At 46.5% G+C, this 22,482-nt stretch overlaps 1 pseudogene; it reads left to right on the plus strand.

Annotated features, from left to right (window-relative positions):
• The first annotated feature begins 20,972 nt into the window (after positions 1 to 20,972).
• Positions 20,973 to 21,823, plus strand: LOC113901084 (annotated as a pseudogene).
• Positions 21,824 to 22,482: the final 659 nt, after the last annotated feature.

A 22,482-nucleotide genomic window follows, 5' to 3' on the forward strand; every position in this document is an offset into this window, starting at 1 on the left:
GGCATGACCCTGGGCTCAGGGTTTCCTGAGGCTCCCCAGGTGGCCCAATGTGCAGCCCAGACGGCCACCACCTAAGGGTGACCCAATGGCCTTGCCAGTGATTGGTTCAGAGATGGGCACATGACCCAGTTCTGCCCAGTGAGATGCAAGAAGTTCTGGGGGTGAGGCTTTTGAAATTCTGTCATTCTGGAGGATTCTTAAGTCCCAACTGATCCATGATACAACACGGATGCACCCAAAAAATATGATTCAGAGTTTAAAAAGCCGGTCAAAAAGAACATTCTGTATTATTCTACACACATAAAATGTCCAGAAGTGGCAAACCTATAGGAACAGAAAGCAGATGCGTGGTTACCTAAGCCTGGGAGAGGAAGAGGGTGGGGGAGTGACTGCTTGGTGGTTACGGGGTCTCCTGGGCTGATGACACTGATGTGAGACTGGGGCCTGCTGGTGGTTGCATAATGTTGTGTGTGAGATGCCACTGAGGATAATCATTGTGTGTCTTCTACCATAGAGATACAAAGTATAGCTCTCCTCTGAGAGAATTCCTGGGAGAGATGGCACCTCTCCATGTCAGGGGAAGCCCAGGTGAATCCCCAGATCCTGCAAGCGGTCTGATCCTTTGAGAGGGACCCCTGTACTCCAGACCCTGCCCAAAGGTGGCCAGCGCTGTGGGATCAGCTGGAGAAAGTGTGTGTCGCCAGAGGCATGGTCAGAAAGGGGAGATCAGCCATCAGGCTCTGGCTGGGGTCACGGGGAGCCTTGGCCTACAAGCCTGCCCTCCCGGTCCTCGGGGCAGGGCCACACTTGAGAGGCGGACCCAGTGATATGGCTCAAGGATGAGGCCCGCTGAGTTTGGCCAGCCATTTCCCTTTGCACTGAGCCAGCGTCACCCAGAACTTCTGGGAAGACCTTGGGCTTCCCACAGCAATGCCCTATCAGGCGGGGACGTGCCAGCCTCAGGGAGGGGTGCCGCGGCTCTTGGCAGCTGAGGTTTTCACTGTCAGTTCTAGCACTGGCATCTGTGAGGGCTCCACTGGGCCTGTCCCCAGTGTTGACCGACAGAAAAACGCACATGTAAAAATGATGAGTTCTGAGTTTAATTTGGGGAACTTACTGAGGACTACAGCCTGGGAGACAGCTCTCAGCATCTCTGAGGACCTGCTCCCAAGAGACAAGGGAGGAGCCAGGATATGGATGAACTTTTTCTGCTGGGAAGACATGTAGTCAACAAAAGATTACTGCTAATCACCAAGAACAGATATCTTAAGGTGATGATTTGAGCCCTTTTCTTTGTATGAAAAAGGCTTCCCAGACATAGAAAGTGGCTCAGTGGTAAAGAATCCGCCTGCCAATGCAGGAAACGCAGGAGATGTGGCTGAGACTGGCAGGCTGCAGTCCCTGGGATCACAGAGTTGGACATGACTGAGCGACTGAGCACACACACATACATCTTAACTATCGAGGAGTCGATATAACCAAAGCAGAAAAAGTTTCTGTTTTTCTCCATCCTGAATCCCCCTCGAGGCATGCTATAGGTGGGCAACTGCAGTGGCTGATGACCTGATCCTTGTAGAACTGGAATGGCTGGCAACATTTTCTCCTTGCACTTGGGACTGGGTGGCACTGGGTGGCCTCTGGGCACCTGGCTGAGACCAGGTCCACATGGTGCGTTCACCAGCTCCCAGGGCCACTCCAGCCCTTCCAGCTCCCCAAGGCTCAGGTCTCTGTTCTACAAGAGCTGTACAAAAGGACCATTCATTTTTGGCTCTTGAACGGAGGGGCAGGTGCCTTCTCAAACTGCCTCTTGTTTTTCTGGAAGGAGAGAGCGTCAGTCTGATTCTGCAGGAGGAGGTGATACACCCAAGACCAAAGGGAAAATTGCCTCAAGACTCACTTCCATTCAAACTGAGCCTCGTGAGCGAGCCAGGCATTCAGGAAGGTGCAAGAAGGAGGCTTCTGGGCACTGCCAACACCGTCACGGCGTCCAGACCAGGGGATCTACCGGCTCATCCTGGCAGTTAGTTACGCCCACCCCCTGGCAGGTGACCTCTTTCAACCTTGTGCCTCTCACTCCCATCCACTCTGGGTGAGCGGTGTCCAGACCCTGCTCCTCTCTACCTATCTCCCCCACCAGGCCTTCTCCCTCCCCTGGGGGTGCTAACACGCCCCCTCCTCTCAGTTCCTGTTCTGTTGCTAAGATGCGCCGTGCCTACGTCATTAACCTTGGGTTAACTTCCGTCCCTTCCTCCCCACAGCGGATGGATCTCAAGGCTCCACCTCCCAGCCCTGCTCCACCCCTCCCCCACCTCCCCCCGCACAGAGCCCATCAGATCCCCTTTCAGGCCCTTTCTCCTCCTTCCTGATCCATTCCCCTCACCTCTCCTCCTCCATTGCTCCTCTTCTCCCAAGGTCCCTTCCTCTCTCTGTCTCCCCCGTTCTCCAAACTCAAGCCCTTCTCTGTTCACTGACACCTTGGTCCCTCTGTTTAAACCTGTGCCAATCCTGGGGGCACGTCAGGGATCTACTCACCTCACCATTTCTGGACTCCTTCTGGACCTTCTGGGGCTGACTTGTAACTGGGCAATGGGCAGGGCCGGGCACCGGCCTGCCTTATCTCACTTTATCATCAGAACAGACTCATGAGTAGGTGTTTTTTGTGAGCTGGCACAACTGCATGAGTGAATGAACATCTGCCTTCCTGTGGATGTGGGCTTCTCCAGGGCTTCTGCCCAGGCTCTGACACACAGTGAGGCTGCCACAAGAATGCCTGAAAGAGGGGCAGATCATTCCATGGTAGTGGGGATGATTAATGCCTGGGTTTCAGGGAGGAGGGGATGAAAACACAGGCTGACTTGTTATGACAAACATTCTGGATGGAGGAAGTGGTTGACAGGATGCTGGGCCATTGTCCATGGATACTTCCTGGGCAGGCAGCTCAGAGGCACTGAGACCTTCCCTTCCCCCTCCCTCCCTCCCTCCATCCATCATCCCTCCATCCATCAATCACCCCCTCCCTCCATCATCCGTCCCTCCTTCCCTCTAACCATCCATCCCTCCATCCATCCATCCCTCCATCCATCAATCCTTCCATCCCTCTAGCCATCCATCCCTCCATCCCTCCCTCCCTCCATCCATCATCCCTCCATCCATCAATCACCCCTCCCTCCATCATCCATCCCTCCTTCCCTCTAACCATCCATCATCCTTCCATCCATCAATCACTCCCTCCCTCCATCATCCATCCATCCATCAATCACTCCCTCCCTCCATCATCTGTCCCTCCTTCCCTCTAACCATCCATCCATCCCTCCATCCATCCGTCCCTCCCTCAATCCATCATCCCTCCATCCACCAATCACTCTCTCCATCCATCAATTCCTCCTTCCTTCTATCCATCCACCCATGTAGCTTGTTGTAGCTGTCCACAGGACATGTAGTGGAACAGATCAGGAGGAGGACCATGGGCTTTGATGAGGATTGAGCGAATATAGGCAGCAGGATCTAATACAGAAGGGGTCAGCTCAGCTAATTATTGCCAAGAGGAAATGTGGCCCTGGGGGTGGGTGAGATATCCTAATTTTTCCGAGAACCCAGAAATGTGAGTTTTAAAGTAAACTTTCCTGATTATTAAATGTTGACAACTAATCACACTTAAAGCACTGTGCAGGCCCCAGTTGTGTGAGTCAAACAAAATGTATACAGGCTGGAATCTGCCCAGGGGGCCACCAGTATGCAGCCTTTGACATGGGGTCCAAAACACAGACTTTGGAGTCAGATGTAGAGCCTGCTCTTCCACTGGCTGAGATGTGGGGCAAGGCACTCAACCACTCTGAACCTCAGCCTCCCTCTTTATAAACCGGGGTGAGATCTACTTACCTCGCAGGGATGGTATGAGGCTTAAACAGATAGCTCATGGCAAGGATCATGCACAGCGGCTCCTTGCAGCCCCTGCTCAGAATGATGCTTTGTCTCATCACAGTGCTGGATGTCTGCTCTGGGCCTGGGCTGGGGGCAGCGCGGCAGTGAGGACCGCCCCGCCAGGAGCAGCCTCTGCAGCCTCGCTGGTGCCAGCTCCGTGGGGGTGGCTCCCTCAGGCCCCAAGGACCGTGAGGAGGATGAGGGGCTCCCAGCCAGAACACAGACTTCCTCTTCCCTTCCCCTCTCCTTTCTCCTTCCTCTTGCATTCTTCCCTAGTCCTCTTCTGTTGAAATCGAAAGAAGGAAAGGGGATTTTTAAAAAGCAGAACAGAGGTCTTGGTTATATTTTGTGTTTGTGGCTTTTCCAGCCTATTTGAAGTCCCAGTTTTCAAAAGAGTCAATGTAGGTCATGAAGTAAGTGCAGGGACTAAAGGTTGTCTTCATGGGGATCGGAGCCTGGGGTACTAGGTCCTGGGGACCCTTATTCTCAGAACTTTCCTCCTCCAGGTCCCTGCTCAATGAGTTCTAGCGGGTGAGGGGCTGCAGTGAGGAGTCAGGGGGTTGGGGGTGGTGAGCACAGGGGCAGGAGGGCCTCTTGATTCCCAGTTGAAGGCATCATGGACTTTCCTGGTTTGCTTGAGTTGCTCTCAGCTCATTTCTGTTATTTGAATCTTGGATGGAGTTGCTTGGGTTTCAGGGAGCAGTGCCCGGTCCATGTTCCTACAGACTGAAAAGGGGCCCACTGTGGGTTCCTGGTGACCCTGCTCTGGGGCTAAGCCCCAGGTCTCTTTTTGCCTCCTACCCTGTCACTACAGCTCCTGCCTCTCCTGTGACTGTTGTCTGTCCAGCTGCCCCCTGCCAGGGCCAGTGGGCAGGAGTGGGGCTTGGGTCCTTGGGGCTGGCCCCATTCTTGCATAAGTGCCTTCCCTCCCCACTCACCTCCTTTCCTTTAGTCTTTTTCTCAGTGTCTCAGTATCTGTCTCTATCTCTCTCTGCCTCCCATATGTTAACTCATTCCTGGAGGTTCTCCACCTCACACTTTTCACTTCAGCATTTCTTGCTGACCAGCTGATCTTGTCTGGGTTTCCCAATTCCAAGGGAAAAGAACCCTGGAGGGAGGGGTCTGAGAACACTTCTCGCTGCACGCGTTGTCCAGGGAGGGGTCTGGAACACTTCTCGCTGTATGCGTTGACTGTCATTGTCCATCAGGTCTTTGCTTGCTGGCCTGCTGGTGGATTAAGTGCCACAGGGGCCAGGTGTTCACTCCAAGTGCTTGTGACCTTGAGCAAATTCCTGCAACCTCTCTGAACCTCTATTCATCCCTCCTGCCAAAAGCGGACATTAGTGTTTATCTTACAGATTTATGTGAAGAGCAGAAGTATAATCTCAGTGCTGTGAATCCTCTGAGGTCAGGAGCAGTGTCTTATCCTCATCTAGATCCTTAGATTCAGATCCATGATAAGTGCTCAGTAAATATCTGTTGGATTAAACTGTTTGTAAGTGGTTTATTTATCTGTGAATTAAGCATGCTTTTTGCTATAAATAACAGACAATTCTCTTTACAGAGGCCTAGTCATATAGCAAGATTCATCAGATCAGGTAACTGCTTATAATGGTTTAACAACTCCTGATGTCTGTGCAAGCTTATCAGCAAGTCTCTTGCTTATTGTCTAATGACTACAAGACAGCTGCTGTGGCTCCAGACATTTTGTGTTCAAGGCAGCATGAAGGAGGAAAAGCTGCATATTTCCATTTCAAAAAAACACTAAACATTTTTCATTTATTTTTGGTTTTGGCTGTGCTGAGTCTTCACTGTTGTGTGGGGGCTCTCTCTAGTTGCAGTGTGAGGGCTTCTCATGGTGACTTCTGTCGTGGAGCACAGGTTCTAGGGCCTGCATACGGGCTTCAGTAGTTGTGCTGAGTGGGCTAGTACTTATGGCACACAGGCCAGGTTTTCCTGAGGAATGTGGGATCTTCCCGGATCAGGGATCAAACTGGTGTCCCTTGCATTGCAAGGTGGATTCTTAACCACGGGACCACCAGGGAAGCCCTGCCTGTGTGTGCTTAGTAGCTCAGTCGTGTCCGACTCTTGTGACTCATAGACTGTAGCCTGCCAGGCTCCACTGTCCGTGGGATTCTCCAGGCAAGAATACTGGAGTGGGTTGCCATTTCCTTCTCCAGGGCATCTTCCTGACCCAGGAATCGAACCCAGGTCTCCTGCATTGCAGTCAGACTCTTTACCGACTGAGCTATGAGGGAAGCCCTGCATATTTCCCTTTAATCAAGAAAAGCAGAAAACTTATCAATCTTAGAAAATTTTCACTTATGTCCCATTTCTGTGTCAACTGTCCACTCAGTTGGAGGGGTAAAGTAAGTATTTAACTCTCCCAGGCTCTGTGAAGGAGGCAGCAAGAAGCAAGGGGAAAACCCCTAATGGGAGAGTCAATGTCGATCCACCGCAGTCCTGTTCCTCCCGCTCTCCTCCTTCTGACGGGATTGTGAGACAGAGGCCTTTTGTGAGTACTGTGTCTGGAGTACAAAAGAGGGAAAGTCGGCAGCAGGATCCAGGCCTGAGGACAGGAGGTTTGTGTGACCAGAGGAGTGGCTGTTGGCTAGCCCATGGCCCTCTCTGGACTTGGGCTTCCAGGCTCCTCGGTGAGGTGGCTGGACAAGGTGGTGTCTGAGGGCCTTACAGCTCTCATGATCTATCTTTGTGAGGTCATCGTGTGAAGGTCAGAGGGGAAGGAAGCACGTGGGGGAAATCAAAGTTAGAAACAAATATGTGTGTATAGGTGTGCAGAACTGTAGACATGTGTGTAGGGACAGGGACTGAAATGCTGGACTGAAGCATCCCCTGCCCTGGGCCAGCCAAGGAGACGTGAGAAAGTGGGCTGTTGTGGGCGACAGTACCCCCGGGTGGGCAGTAGGCCCAGACAGGCAGTGCTCTCCAGGTGGGCAGTACTTTCTCCATGGGCAGCACCCTGAGGTGGCAGTGCCCTCGGGTGGGCAATACCCACAGGTGAGCAGTACCTCCTGGTGGGCAGTACCCCAAGGCAGGTGGTACCTGGGCCTCAGAGATGGTTCCAGCTCCCTAGCTGGACCGAAATGTAGGGCAGAGAAGGTGGCATGGGTCAGCCCTTCATTTTCTGTCCCGAGGAATGAGTCAGGGGCTCTGGACTTCCCCCTCCAGCCCCTTCAAGCTAGGCAGGCACTCACTTATCATTAGCTCTAAAGCAATAAGGACATCTACTCTTTATGGAGCTCATTTGCATTTTCGGCCTTTTCTAAAAGCCAAATGGGGCCTACAGCAGGATTTGCCATCTTTCAAAGGAAGGAATTCTCCCTTACCTCAGGCATGAGCCTAAATTATATTTAAAAAATAACTTTGTTTTTTATGTATTATTTTCTTAGTTTGTGAGAATGACATAGGCTTATAAAAAAGTGACTCATTATGGAAAAGTATAAAAACTGGATTTTTGCTATTGTTCAGTGACTTTGTGCGTGTTTATTCCCAGTCCCTTAGGCATGTCCGACTCTTTGCAACCCCATGGACTGTAGCCCACCAGACTCCTCTGTCCATGGGATTTTCCCCAGGCAGCAATACTGGGGTGGGTTGCTATTTCTTCCTCTGGGGATCTTCCTGATCGTGGGATCAAATCAGCATTGTTTGCAATTCAAAAAAGAAGAACCTACAACTGACTTCATTATAAGATCTTTAGTTAAAACTAAGGACTAGATTGTTTTGAGAATAGTGTTTCTTAAATATACACAAATATAAAATTAAGCATAAACTTCCTACACTGATAACTCTTATACTATTATGAAACCAAAACAAATGTGGACATCACACATAAACATCACAAAACCAATAAAATTAAAAATACCATTAATTTACCATGAGGGATGATAATGTTTTCCTGAAAATTAATAAAAATATCACTTGGACTGGGGGACATTTGGCTTTATTTTGTTTTTTCTTTTGTTTTTGTCTCATTCAGCATGCCTACACTTCCAAGGACAAAGGAATTGAAAACAAATCTTAAACTCTGTTTAATAGTTTTAGTCATCCAAGTACTACTAATAATGTAATTTTGAAATTATCTGATGCATGTTGTAGGAGAAAGTAAGTAAATACACTAAATAAAATTAAAAAATTTCAGTTTAAGGGGAAAAGATACAAATTAAAAACAAAGAGGGAGGAAAAACCCTCTAAAATTAAATTTGAATTGAAAATATCAATAAGAACATATGCTTTTTAAAAAATGTGAATTTTCTAGCTCTGCCCACTGAGAGGGCCCAGGAGCAATCATATCTCAGTAGCAATGAACACACCCAGCACTCAGATTTTGGATTCTAATACCATTTCCCATGGAAAGAAATTAGAACTTTCAGAGAAATGACTGACTCTAGGAATGGAGTGAGAAAATATAAGGTGAGCTTGGAATTTCTTACGTGAGGAAGAAACTCTTTCTTTGTGATGGTATATTTTATATGTCAGCTTGGCTAGACTCTGGCGCCCATTTGTTTGGTCAAATGTTAATCTAGATGTTACTGTGAAGTTGTCTTGTAGATGTATTAATAATTACATCTACAGTCAATTCACTTTAACCTAAGGAGCTTACCCTCGATTAGATGGGTAACCTCATCCTACCAGTTGAAGGCCATAAGAACAAAACATGGATCAGACGGCATCCCACCTGCTTGACTGTAGCATAAAAATTCTGCCCGAGTTTTCAGCCTGCTTGCCCACCCTACAGATTGCAAACTTGTTTGTCCCTGCAACTATGTGAACTAATTCCTTAAAATAAATCAGACATATACATAATTAATTCTGTTTCTCAGGATAACCCTTACTGATACACCTTGAAAGACTAATAGAGGATATCGAAAGGACAAAAGGACTAAAGGACTAAAGGCTAAAAGGACTCCCACTGGCCAAATTTGGGACAATTTGAGTGTCAAAAAGAATATAAAATGAATTGGTTAAAAACATCAAATAAATAAAAACTCATGAGTCCATGGGCTTCCAGGATGACTTATTGGTAAAGAATCTACCTGTCAATGCAGGAGGTGCAGGAGATGTACGTTCCATCTCTGGGGAGGGAAGATCCCCTGTGGTAGGAAATGGCAACCCACTTGAATCTTCTTGCCTGGAAAACTCCAGAGACAGAGGGTCTTGGTGGGTTATGTTCCATAGGATTGTGAAGCGTAGGACACGGCTGAGTGACTGAGCATGCATTTAAATCCATAGCAACGTTTAAAAAGACAGAGGAAAAAACACACCTCTTTTGCTACCATTTATGACTATTCTACCAATACCTTATTCTGGAAATACAGGGAAAGAATTAAACATTTATACTATCTATTTAGCAGGAAATGTAAAAAGAATGTTAAAAAAACAATTATTTTGCAGTCCCCAGTGAAAGAATTGATTTGGGAATGGGTCATCAATAGATGCTAAATCTCCATTAATTGACTTGCATGGGGCCAAACTACCATCTTGCCTCTCATCTGCTAATTGCAAGACAAAAACATAACTTCACACTGGGAAGAGCAGGCTGTCTTTACCTTAGCCAAACCAGTGGGGTCAGCTGATATTTTAGGCACCTCCTGTAGTGGTGTGCTGTGAAGTGCACAGCAGCACAGGTCAGGTGAGCCTGTCCAAGAGTGCTTAGCTTCTGGCTTATGAGACTGGAAGTTTATAAGACTTAGCTTCCAGTTTATAAGAAGCTCAAGAAAGCAAGTCAAACCAAACCCTGAGGAAACACAATTCAGAATATGAGACATTCCATAAGACAACTGACCTGGTTTCTTCAGACAGACAATAGCATATGACATCCCCATCCAAAGGTGGGGTCCTTTTCAAAGTGGACTAAAATGACCCAGCAACAAATTCAAAGTGTGAATGTTATTTGAATCCTGTTAACAACCACCCCCCTATGTCTTTATATGTACATATATGGCTCTGTGACAATTGGTAAAATTAAACAGTTTAATATGAATTAGATATTAAATGATAATAGACATGTAAAAAAGTAAAAGTGTTAGTCGCTCAGGTGTGTCTGACCCTGCGAACCGACGGACTGTAGCCCGCCAGGCTCCTCTGTACATGGAATTCTCCAGGCAAGAATACTGGAGTCCGTTGCCATACCCTTCTCCAGGAGATCTTCTGACCCAGGGATTGAACCTGCATCTCGTGTGTCTCCTACATTGTAGGCAGATTCTTTACCATCTGAGCCACCAGGGAAGCCTGAAAATAGACATATTATTGTTAATTTTTTTCTGTGTGACAACGGTAGTGTAATTTATGAGAATTGCTTTTCCTTTGGAGAAGCACTGATGTCTCTTGGAGTGATGTGCTATGGTATCTTCAGCTAAATTTAGAATAGTTCATATATATCATGTATATATTAAAATAATATATCATATATATAATTATATATATAATATATACCAATATATAACCTAGACATCATATTAAAAAGCAGGGACATTACTTTGTCAACAAAGGTCTGTCTAGTCAAGGCTATGGTTTTTCCAGTGATCATGTATGGATGTGAGAGTTGGACTGTAAAGAAAGCTGAGCACCGAAGAATTGATGCTTTTGAACTGTGGTGTTGGAGAAGACTCTTGAGAGTCCCTTGGACTGCAAGGAGATCCAACCAGTCCATCCTAAAGGAGATCAGTTCTCAGTGTTCATTGGAAGGACTGATGTTGAAGCTGAAATGCCAATACTTTGGCCACCTGATGCGAAAAGCTGACTAATTTGAAAAGACCCTGATGCTGGGAAAGATTGAGGGCAGGAGCAGAAGGGGATGACAAAGGTTGAGATGGATGGATGGCATCACCAACTCAATGAACATGGGTTTGGGTGGACTCCGGGAGTTGGTGATGAAAAGGGAGGCCTGGCGTGCTGCAGCTCATGGGGTTGCAAAGAGTTGGACACGACTGAGCAGCCATGAAATTAAAAGATGCTTATTCCTTGGAAGGAAAGTTATGACCAACCTAGACAGCATACTGAAAAGCAGAGACATTACCTTGCCAACAAAGATCCATCTAGTCAAGGCTATGGTTTTTCCAGTGGTCATGTATGGATGTGAGAGTTGGACTGTGAAGAAAGCTGAGCGCCGAAGAATTGATGCTTTTGAACTGTGGTGTTGGAGAAGACTCTTGAGAGTCCCTTGGACTGCAAGGAGATCCAACCAGTCCATTCGGAAGGAGATCAGCCCTGGGATTTCTTTGGAAGGAATGATGCTAAAGCTGAAACTCCAGTACTTTGGCCACCTGATACGAAGAGTTGACTCATTGGAAAAGACTCTGATGCTGGGAGGGATTGGGGGCAGGAGGAGAAGGGGACGACAGAGGATGAGATGGCTGGATGGCATCACTGACTCGATGGACGTGAATCTGAGTGAACTCCGGGAGTTGGTGATGGACAGGGAGGCCTGGCATGCTGCGATTCATGGGGTTACAAAGAGTCGGACACGACTGAGTGACTGAACTGAACTGAACTGAACTGAGCAACTGAACTGAATATATAATATAATATATAATGTGTATAATATTATGTACATGGTTTATATGTAAAATTCATATATGAGGTATACATTATATGCATACAATGCATATATAATTTTTTTACTACATATATATGTGGCAAAGTATTCACAGTTCTTTCACTGAGGTGATGGGTATATGAGGATCTGTGGTATTATTCTTCCCAGTTTTCTTTGTTTTTGAAATTTTCCATTAAGAAAAGCTGGAAAAACTGTAAAAGCAAAGTAACAATGTAAACGGACAATGTGACGAGGGATGTTCATACCTTGCAGGGTAGTACTTGGTAGCACTCTTGGTGCTATATTAATATTGGGTGCTGCATGCCCATGGAACTCAGTGTCATGAGAAGGCTCAGTTGTCCAAGTACTTTCTCTACTCAAACAATCGTTAAACCATTTTACAGGGCATTATGCAGTTGTTGGGAGAAGGCAATGGCACCCCGGTCCAGTACTCTTGCCTGGAAAATCCCATGGATGGAGGAGCCTGGTAGGCTGCAGTCCATGGGGTTGCACAGAGTCGGACACAACTGAGCGACTTCACTTTCACTTTTCACTTTCATGCATTGGAGAAGGAAATGGCAACCCACTCCAGTGTTCTTGCCTGGAGAATCCCTGGGACGGGGGAGCCTGGTGGGCTTCCGTCTATGGGGTTGCACAGAGTCGGACACGACTGAAGCGACTTAGCAGCAGCAGCAGCAGTTGTTTGGCTTTCTCTTGACCTGATGCTCACAGTGATGTATAAAATCTTTTCCATTTACCATGAGATACAGTCCTTGGTGACAGGATGACCCTAAATGGGAACACAGCTTCCAGCCTGCTGTGGCTGAAAGGCATAAGTGACCAGGTGGCATGCAGGTAATACTGGCACCAACACAGGTGGCTTGCCCAATGGGCCTCATTCCATCAACATACTCATTACAGCACGGGGTCAGTTTGAATACTCACTTTCCCCAATTCCCTGTTGGTGAGCACGACATGTGACTCAGTTCTGGCCAATGGGATGAAAGTAAAATGATTCACTGGGTGGGGATTCTGGATAACATTTGCACAAGGGATATACGGGGTGGGGGGGGGAGCATGCGGCCTTTACTGTTTGCTCTTCCCATTGTCCCCAGCTAAAACTGGAGCTGTAACAGCCAGGATATACTGATGCTCAATGTATAGATTATCACATGTGCCATGATGTAGACGCAAAGGTTTTTAACAAAATATTAGCAAATAGAACTCAGCAATATATACAAAGAATTATACACCATGATCAACTGTAATTTGTTCCAAGGGTGCAAAACTGGCTCAATATAAAAAAAAAATGTCAATCAACAGTCTTAATCACATTAATAACCTAAAGGAGAGAAAGTACATGATTGTATCAATTAAAGTAGAAAAAGCCATTTGACAAAATTCAACATCCATTCACAATTTAAAAAAAAAAACCCTTTAAGAAAACTAGGAATAGAGGAAACTTCCTTAATTTGATAAAGAACATCTAAAAGAAACCTACAACTACCATCATACTTAATCAGTTCAGTTCAGTTCAGTTGCTCAGTCGAGTCCAACTCTTTGCAACCCCATGAACCACAGCATACCAGGCCTCCCGGTCCATCACCAACTCCTGGAGGCCACCCAAACCCATGTCCACTGAGTCAGTGATGCCATCCAACCATCTCATCCTCTGTCTGTCGTCCCCTTCTCCTCCTGCCCTCAATCTTTCCCAGCATCAGGGTCTTTTCAAATGAGTCAGCTCTTCGCATTAAGTGGCCAAAGTATTGGAGTTTCATCTTCAACATCAGTCCTTCAAGTGAACACCCAGGACTGATCTCCTTCAGAATGGACTGGTTGGATCTCCTTGCAGTCCAAGGGACTCTCAAGAGTCTTCTCCAACACCACAGTTCAAAAGCATCAATTCTTCTTCTGCTTTTTTTTTTTTTACTTTACAATATTGTATTGGCTTTGTCATACATCAACGTGAATCCGCCACGGGTGTACACGTGTTCCCCATCCTGAACCCCCTTCCCTCCTCCCTCCCCGTACCATTCCTCTGGGTCATCGCAGTGCACCAGCCCCAAGCATCCTGTATCCTGCATCGAACCTGGACTGGCGATTCATTTCATATATGATATTATACATGTTTCAATGCCTTTCTCCCAAATCATCCCACCCTCTCCCTCTCCCACAGAGTCCAAAAGACTGTTCTATACATCTGTGTCTCTTTTGCTGTCTTGCATACAGGGTTATTGTTACCATCTTTCTAAATTCCATATATATGCGTTAGTATACTGTATTGGTGTTTTTCTTTTTGGTTTTTTTTTTTTTTTTTTTGGTGTTTTTCTTTCTGGCTTACTTCACTCTGTAATCAGCTCCAGTTTCATCCACCTCATTAGAACTGATTCAAATGTATTCTTTTTAATGGCTGAGTAATACTCCATTGTGTATATGTACCACAGCTTTCTTATCCATTCATCTGCTGATGGGCATCTAGGTTGCTTCCATGTCCTGGCTATTATAAACAGTGCTGCGATGAACACTGGGGTACATGTGTCTCTTTCAATTCTGGTTTGCTCAGTGTGTATGCCCAGCAGTGGGATTGCTGGGTCATAAGGCAGTTGTATTTCCGGTCAAAAGCATCAGTTCTTCAGCACTCAGCTTTCTTTATAGTCCAACTCTCACATCCATACATGACCACTGAAAAAACCATAGCCTTGACTAGACCTTTGTTGGCAAAGTAATATCTCTGCTTTTGAATATGCTGTCTAGGTTGGTCATAACTTTCCTTCCAAGGAGTAAGCGTCTTTTAATTTCATGGCTGCAATCACCATCTGCAGTGATTTTGGAGCCCAAAAAATAAAGTCTGATCCTGTTTCCACTGTTTCCCCATCTATTTCCCATGAAGTGATGGGACCAGATACCAAGAAATGATTCTTCGTTTTCTGAATGTTGAGCTTTAAGCCAACTTTTTCACTCTCCACTTTCACTTTCATCAAGAGGCTCTTTAGTTCTTCTTCACTTTCTGCCATAAGTGTGGTGTCATCTGCATATGTGAGGTTATTGATATTTCTCCCGGCAATCTTGATTCCAGCTTGTGCTTCCTCCAGCCCAGCGTTTCTCATGATGTAACCAAAGTTACATAAGCAGGGTGACAATATACAGGCTTGACATACTCTTTTTCCTATTTGGAACCAGTCTGTTGTTCCATGTCCAGTTCTAACTGTTGCTTCCTGACCTGCATACAGGTTTCTCAAGAGGCAGGTCAGGTGGTCTGGTATTCTCATCTCTTTCAGAATTTTCCAGTTTATTGTGATCCACACAGTCAAAGGCTTTGGCATAGTCAATAAAGCAGAAATAGATGTCTTTCTGGAACTCTCTTGGTTTTTCCATGATCCAGCGGATGTTGGCAATTTGATCCCTGGTTCCTCTGCCTTTTCTAAAACCAGCTTGAACACCTGGAAGTTCACGGTTCACGTATTTATGAAGCCTGGCTTGGAGAATTTTGAGCAGTACTTTACTAGCGTGTGAGATGAGTGCAATTGTGCGGTAGTTTGAGCATTCTTTGGCATTGCCTTTCTTTGGGATTGGAATGAAAACTGACCATTTCCAGTCCTGTGGCCACCTCTTCTTAATATCTTCTGTTTCTATTAGGTCCATATCATTTCTGCCCTTTTTTGAGTCTATCTTTGCATGAAATGTTCCCTTGATATCTCTAATTTTCTTGAAGAGATCTCTAGTCTTTCCCAGTCTGTTATTTTCCTCTATTTCTTTGCATTGATCGCCGAGGAAGGCTTTCTTATCTCTCCTTAATGGTGAAAGACTAAAGCTTTCCTCCTAGCCTTAGGATATAAGGAACAAGTCAAGGATGTCCACCTTCACCACTGTTGCTCAGCATAGTACTGGAAGATCTAGCCAAGGCAACATTTCAAAAAAAAAAAAAAAAAGACCAAGGTATTCACTGTGCTGGAGTAATAGGATATCAATAGCAATCCAACAGTTCACAGTTTTTGCAAAAAGTAACTTAAAATGGATTGTAGATTTCAACATAAAGCTATCACTTTTTAGAAGATGATATAGGGGGGTATCTTTGAGACTAAGGGTTTGGTGAAGAGTACTTAAATATAACACCAAAAACGTAATTTCTGAAAGAAAAAAAAGGATAAATTTAACTTCAAAATTGAAAGTCTTTGTTAAGGGACTTTCTTGGTGATCCCGTGGTTTAGAATCTGCCTTTGAATTCAGGGGGCTGGAGTTCAATCCCTGGTCAGGGAACTAAGATCACACGTGCATGTGTGCTAAGTCGCTTTAGTCAGGTGACTCTTTGCAACCATGTGGATGGTAGCCCACCAGGCTCCTCTGTCCGTGGAATTCTCCAAAAATCCTGGAGTGGGCTGCCATGCCCTTCTGCAGAGGATCTTCCTGACCCAGGGATCGAACCTGCATCTCTTATGCCTCCTGCATTGCAGGCGGGTTCTCTACCACGAGTGCCACCTGGGAAGCCCTAAGATCTCACACGCACAGCTAGGCTTGTGCACTACAGCTACTGGACTGGTGCATCTAGAGCCTGAGCGCCACAGCTACAGGGAAGCCCACGCACTACAATCAGAGAAGCCTGTGCACCACAGCGAAAATCCTGAGAGCTGCAACTAAGACCTGACACAGCCAGATAAATAAATACGGAAGACTTAAAAAAAAACCTGTTAAATGGATGAAAAGACAAACTATGGACTGTGGGAAAGTATTTACTGACCACATGTCTGACAACGGACAGTTATCTAGAATATATAAAAAGCTCTCAAAATTCAACAGTATAAAAATAAGCAATCTGATTAGAAAACAGGTAGAAGACGTTAAGAGATGTTTCACTGAAGAGGATATACAGATGGTTGAGAAGCACTGCAAAGATGTTAACACGTTTAGCCATCAGGCAGATGCAAATGAAGACTATGATGAGCTATTTAGTTAGTTAGTTCAGTTGCTCAGTCGTGTCTGACTCTTTGCAGCCTCCATGGACTGCAGACTTCCCTGTCCATCACCAACTTCCGAAGCTTGTTCAAAGTCATGTTCATAGAGTCGGTGATGCCATCCAACCATCTCATCCTCTGTCGTCCCCTTGTCTTCCTGCCTTCAGTCTTTCTCAGCATCAGGGTCTTTTCCAAAGAGTCAGTTCTTCCCATCAGTTGGCCAAAGTATTGGAGCTTTTAGTATACTCCAATCAGAATGTCTAAAATGAAAAAATAGGACTTTCCTGGTGGTACAGTAGATAAGAATCCATCTGCCAATACAGGGGACACGAGTTTGATCCCTGGTCTGGAAAGATCCCACATATGGCAAAGCAGCTAAGCTCATGTGCCACAACTACTGAGTCTGCCAACCTCGAGTCCACGCTCTGCCACGAGACAGGCCACCGCAGCGAGAAGCCCATGCACCGGAATTAGAGAGTAGCGCCCACTCTCCACAACTGAAAAAGCCTGCACACAACAGGGAAGACCCAGTGCAGCTAAAAATAAAATAATTAATTAACTTTTAAAAAAGAAAAATAATGATAACACCAAATGCTGGCAAAGGTACAGAAAGCCTTGATCTTGCATACTTTGTTGGTGGGCAGGTACAATGGAACAGCCACTCTGGAAAATGGTTTGGTGGTTTTTAAGAAAACACAAATATTCTTATCAAATGACCTGTCAATTGCATCCCTAGGTATCAACACTTTGGGATAAATACCAGAGAAATAAAATTTATGTTCATGCAAAAACATGTACACAATTGTTCATAGCAGCTTTATTTGGAGTCGTCACAAACTGGAGTCCAAACTCCAGTTTGGACTGGAGGGATATCCACAAACCCAGATATCCCTTAATAAGAGAAAGGCCAAGAGAGGTGTGGTATGTCCATCCATGTCATGGAATACTCCTTGGTAACACCACAGAATGATGGAGGTAATAAGCCCATCTCAACACATCACGTCCTCTGCAATTCCATTTATATAACATTCTTGAAATGACAATATCATGAAACTGGAGAACGGTTAGTGGTTGCCAGAGCGGAGGAATGTGATGGGAGGGCGTGATCAGGATGGGACAGAATCAGGGAGGGCTCTGAGGGCTGGAATCGTCCTGCATCTTGCCCCCGGTGATAGTCACTGTGAATCTGCGTGTGTGATGCAATGGCAGAGAGCTGTACCCGTATATGCAGACTCTTGAGAGTCTCTTGGAGATCAAACCAGTCAATTCTAAAGGAAATCAGGCCTGAATATTCATTGGAAGTACTGATGGTGAAGCTGAAGCTCCAATACTTTGGCCACCTGATGTGAAGAACTGACTCGTTGTAAAAGACCCTGATGCTGGGAAAGATTGAAGGCAGGAGGAGAAGGGGATGACAGAGGATGAGATGGTTGGATGGCATCACTGACTTGATGGGCATGAGCTTGAACAAGCTCTGGGAGTTGGTGATGGACAGGGAAGCCTGGTGTGCTGCAGTCCATGGGGTCGCAAAGAGTTGGGCACAACTGAGCGACTCAACTGAACTGAACTGATACACATGTATTGGACAAAAGGCACATTCCTGGTTTTATAGTGGCTCACAGTTAGATATCACTGGGGGGAAATGGGGTGAAGGGTACATGGGATCTCAGCTACTTTGTCACTTTCTGTGAAGTTGTTATTATTTCAAAATTAAAATTAAAGAGTAACGGCCTAGGGGCTTCCCTGATGGTTCAGTGGTGAAGAATCTGCTTGTCAATGGAGGAAAACAGGGGTTTAATCCCTGGTCTGGGAAGATCCCACAGCTGTGGAACAGCTAAAGCCATGGGCCACAACTACCGAGCCTGTGCTCTAGGGCCTGGGGGCTGCAAGTCCTGAGCCCACGTGCTGCAACTTCTGAAGCCTGCACATCCTGGATCTCCTGCTCCGCAACAAGAGAAGCCCGAGGACCACAGCTAGAGAGTAATCCCCCTTCACCACAACTAGAGAAAAGAACACGCAGCAATGAAGACCCAGCACAGCCAAAAATAAATAGGTAAATTTAAGAAATGTTTTTTTGAAAAAGGGTAGTGACCTATATGGAAAACAAATCTCAAACACAGCTGACATATATATATATATATGTGTGTGTGTGTATATATACATGTATGCGTATTACTGATTCACTCTGCTGTATAAACCTGAAACTAACACATACTGTAAAGCAAAAGTATACTCTGATAAAAAAATTTTTTTAATTAAGGAAAAAAAAATAAAAGTCAAGAAAAAATGATGGCAAAATAAAAACTTGGGAAAAAAGTTGTTAGGATGGAACGTATTAGGGCCCACGACCTCCAGGGGAGGGTCATGGAGAGGGAGTGGCGGGGCTGGGATGGAGTCTCACTGGGCGCAGGCGCAGTGTGGTTGCCTGGCGGGCGCACTGATGCAGTCAAGCGTGCTCGCCCCAGGGGAGAGTGCCGTCTTGACAGAAGAGTCTGGGTAATATCACACCCTGTCTTCTGCCTCCCACTCTCCTCTGCTCCTCCCAAGCACTGAGTACACCAGAGCTGTTGGACACGGTGATGAATAAGACGGAGGCCTCCTCCTCAGAGGGGCCGACTACAGCGTGGAAGAAGAGCTATGGAGCATCAGAATGCAGATACTGGCCCAGCTGGCAGACCTGGGGAGGTGTCCTGAGAGGCAGGAGTCTTGAATTGGCTCTAGAACGATGAGCTGGAACCAGTGAGGCAAAGAAAGGATTGCTGGTTAGAAAGGACAGCTGGGGCCGAGCCCTGGAGGTGAGAGTTGGTGGAAAGGGCTGGGCATGCAGGAAAAGAAGGTGTGGAGGCAGGTGGCGGCTGAGCCTCTGGGGAGCTGTGTATTAATCTAAGGGATTTGCAATTTATTCTGCAGTCTCTGGGGAGGCAGTAAAGGACAGGAGAATGGCACGATCTTATGAATAATTCAGAAACAATCTCCCTGGGCAGTGGAGAGGGCAGCTTGGAGGGCAGAAAGGCCAAGCCAGAGGACAGTGCAGGTGAAACGTGGGGACCCTGGACGAGGGCAGGCTATGGGCACCAGGTGGAGGGGTCAAAGGGAGACAGACCTGGGGGGCTGCGTAGATGCAACGTAGATACCGTGGTTCCAGAGCCCAGGCCAGGCCCCCTCCAAGAATGTCTGGAACTCAGCTTCCTCAGGTCTGCCAAATTGTCCCCGCCTGGACCCTGGGGCAGGGTGGACCCAGCCCTGGGCTACCTCATAGCCTCCTCTGAGCTGCTGGGCCAGGAGGCTGCTCACTGCTTGGGAATGTCTTAGTCTCTGCAGATGACTTGCACGGGGTCAGGCTTTTAGAGTGGATCCAGCAAGATGCTTGCTGCTAGGACTCGCACTCCCCCACCTCCATGAACTGCAGTGCTTTCAAGGGTGTGTGTACCCTTGTGAGGGTTTCTTTCCCACCTGTAGCAATTTTGGCAACAGTGCTTTATAATGTCACAGATGACCATCTCCTGTGGGTACTTTATAGGGTGTTGTTCGTCTCCTTCCAGACTGAAGACTCCTTGTGGGCAGGGACGTGTGGGCAGGATTCTGTGTGAACCCCCAGCAACCAGGGCCTGCTGGCTCCATGTTGGCTGAGCACTGACTGGAGATTTCACTGCTTGGGAGGCTGAACTCGCTCTCAGCAGCCTTTGTCTCTGCACTTAGAGGTAGGCTGTACTGGGGCCGTATTAGGCTATAAAAAACACCTCCCCGCTTCATGTTTACAATGGGGCTCATGTAAACTGTATTATATGTGTGTGTGTGTGTGTGTGTGCACACAGGATACTATTTGGAACGCCAACCATTGCTTCTTTCATCAACAATTTCTGTTACCCGTTACCTTCCCTGGTTCAAATGGGTGAGTTTTCATCGCCTTAAGGAATGCATCAAATTTTTGGCTTTTGACTTTTACTAAAAAATTTTTTTATTTTGTTGAAGTGTAGTTGATTTACAAATATCATGTTAATTTCTGTCGTATTAATGGCACGAAGTGATTCAGTTATACATATAGATTCTTTTTCACGTTCTTTTCCATTATGGTTTATCACAGGATACTGAATACAGTTCGCCGTGCAATGCGGCAGGACCTTGCTGTTTAGTATTCTCTATATAATAGCTTCCATCTGCTGATTCCAAACTCCCAGCCCATCCTTCCACCCCTTGACAACCACAAGCCTGTTCTGTCTGTGAGTCTGTTTCTGTGTCATGGATAAATTCATTTGTGTCGCATCTTAGATTCCATATGGTCTGAGTGATGTATGGCATTTGTCTCTTTCGTTCTCTTATTTCACTTAGTATGATAATCTCCAGGTCCACTGATATTGCTACAAATGGCATTATTTCATTCTTTTTTACGGCTGGCTAGTATTCCATTGCGTATCTTCTTTACCCATTCATCTGTTGATGAACACTTAGGCTGTTGACTTTTGACTTTTAAAAGTCTGTAGTTGCTTTTCCCATCTTGCAAGGTGGCGGGTGAAAAGGCTGAGAAGCCAGATACTAAGGAGAAGAAACCTGAAGCCAAGAAGGCTGGTGCTGGCAACAAGGCTAAAAAGGTGGAAAAGGTGAAGAAAGTTAAGAAGGGGAAGCCCCACTGCAGCCGAAATCCTGTCCTGGTCAGAGGAATTGGCAGATATTCCCCATCAGCCATGTACTCCAGAAAGGCCTTGTACAAGAGAAAGTATTCAGCAGCTAAATCCAAGGTCGAAAGGAAAAAGAAGGTTCGTGTTCTTGCTACTGTCACAAAACCAGTTGGTGGAGACAAGAATGGTGGTACCTGAGTGGTCAAACTTCGCAAAATGCCTAGGTGTTACCCTACTGAAGACGTGCCTCGGAAACTGTTGAGTCATGGCAAAAAACCCTTCAGTAAGCATGTGAGGAAGCTGCGTGCCAGCTTCACTCCTGGGACCATTCTGATCATCCTCACTGGGCGCCACAGAGGCAAGAGGGTCGTTTTCCTGAAGCAGCTGGGCCGTGGCTTGCTGCCTGTGATGGGCCTCTGTCCCTCAATCGAGTTCCTCTGCGTAGAACACACCAGAAATTTGTCATTGCCACCTCCACCAAAATCGATATCAGTGGTGTGAAAATCCCAGAACATCTCACTGACGCTTACTTCAAGAAGAAGAAGCTGCATAAACCCAGACACCAGGAGGGCGAGATCTTCGACACAGAGAGAAAGACGAGATCACAGAGCAGCGCAAGGTTGATCAGAAAGCTGTGGACTCACAAATTCTGCGAAGAATCAAAGCTGTCCCTCAGCTCCAGGGCTACCTCCCCTCTGTGTTTGCTCTCACAAATGGAATTTATCCTCACAAAGTAGTATTCTGAACTTCTTGCAAAGAACCTAATTAAATAACTTGTCATTAAAAAAAAAAAAAAAAAGTCTGTAGTTAAGTCGCTCAGTTGTGTCCGACTTTTATGACCCTGTGGACTGTAGCCTACCAGACTCCTCCGTCCATGGGATTCTCCAGGCAAGAATACCGGAGTGGGTTGCCATTTCCTTCTCCAGGGGATCTTTCCGACCCAGGGGTCGAACCCGGGTCTCCCACATTGCAGGCAGACACTTCAACCTCTGAGCCACCAGGGAAGCCCCTGGACCTGTTCATAAGCCAGTAGGCTTGGAATGGTACCGGACGAATTAGTCTAGAGCAAGCGTTGCTCCTGTCAGATCAGAAAGCTAATCTGAAGGTGAGGTTGTGGAGAATCAGAAGGGAACATGGCTACATCTAGGTTCTGAAAGAGGTCCTGACCCTGCTGCCAGGACCCATCTGCGCAGACAGTGAGACTGACAGAAAGCCATGTTTGGGAGAATCCAAGAGCAGAATACACCTTGCCCAGAGTCCCTCAGCTGTCATGCATAAGGCAGGAGAAACCTGCCTGTCCTGTCTGGGCAGTGGGCCCCAGGGAAGGTTCTCCACGGCCCCATCGTGGAGGGAGAGGCAAAGCAAATCCTTAGGTCTGCCCCAAGAGGTTGCCAAAGCCAGGTATCCTAAAATCCAGTCAACAGAGAAGGGGGCTGCTTCT

The sequence above is a fragment of the Bos indicus x Bos taurus genome, chromosome 2, assembly GCF_003369695.1.
Source record: "Bos indicus x Bos taurus breed Angus x Brahman F1 hybrid chromosome 2, Bos_hybrid_MaternalHap_v2.0, whole genome shotgun sequence".
NCBI lineage: Eukaryota > Metazoa > Chordata > Mammalia > Artiodactyla > Bovidae > Bos > Bos indicus x Bos taurus.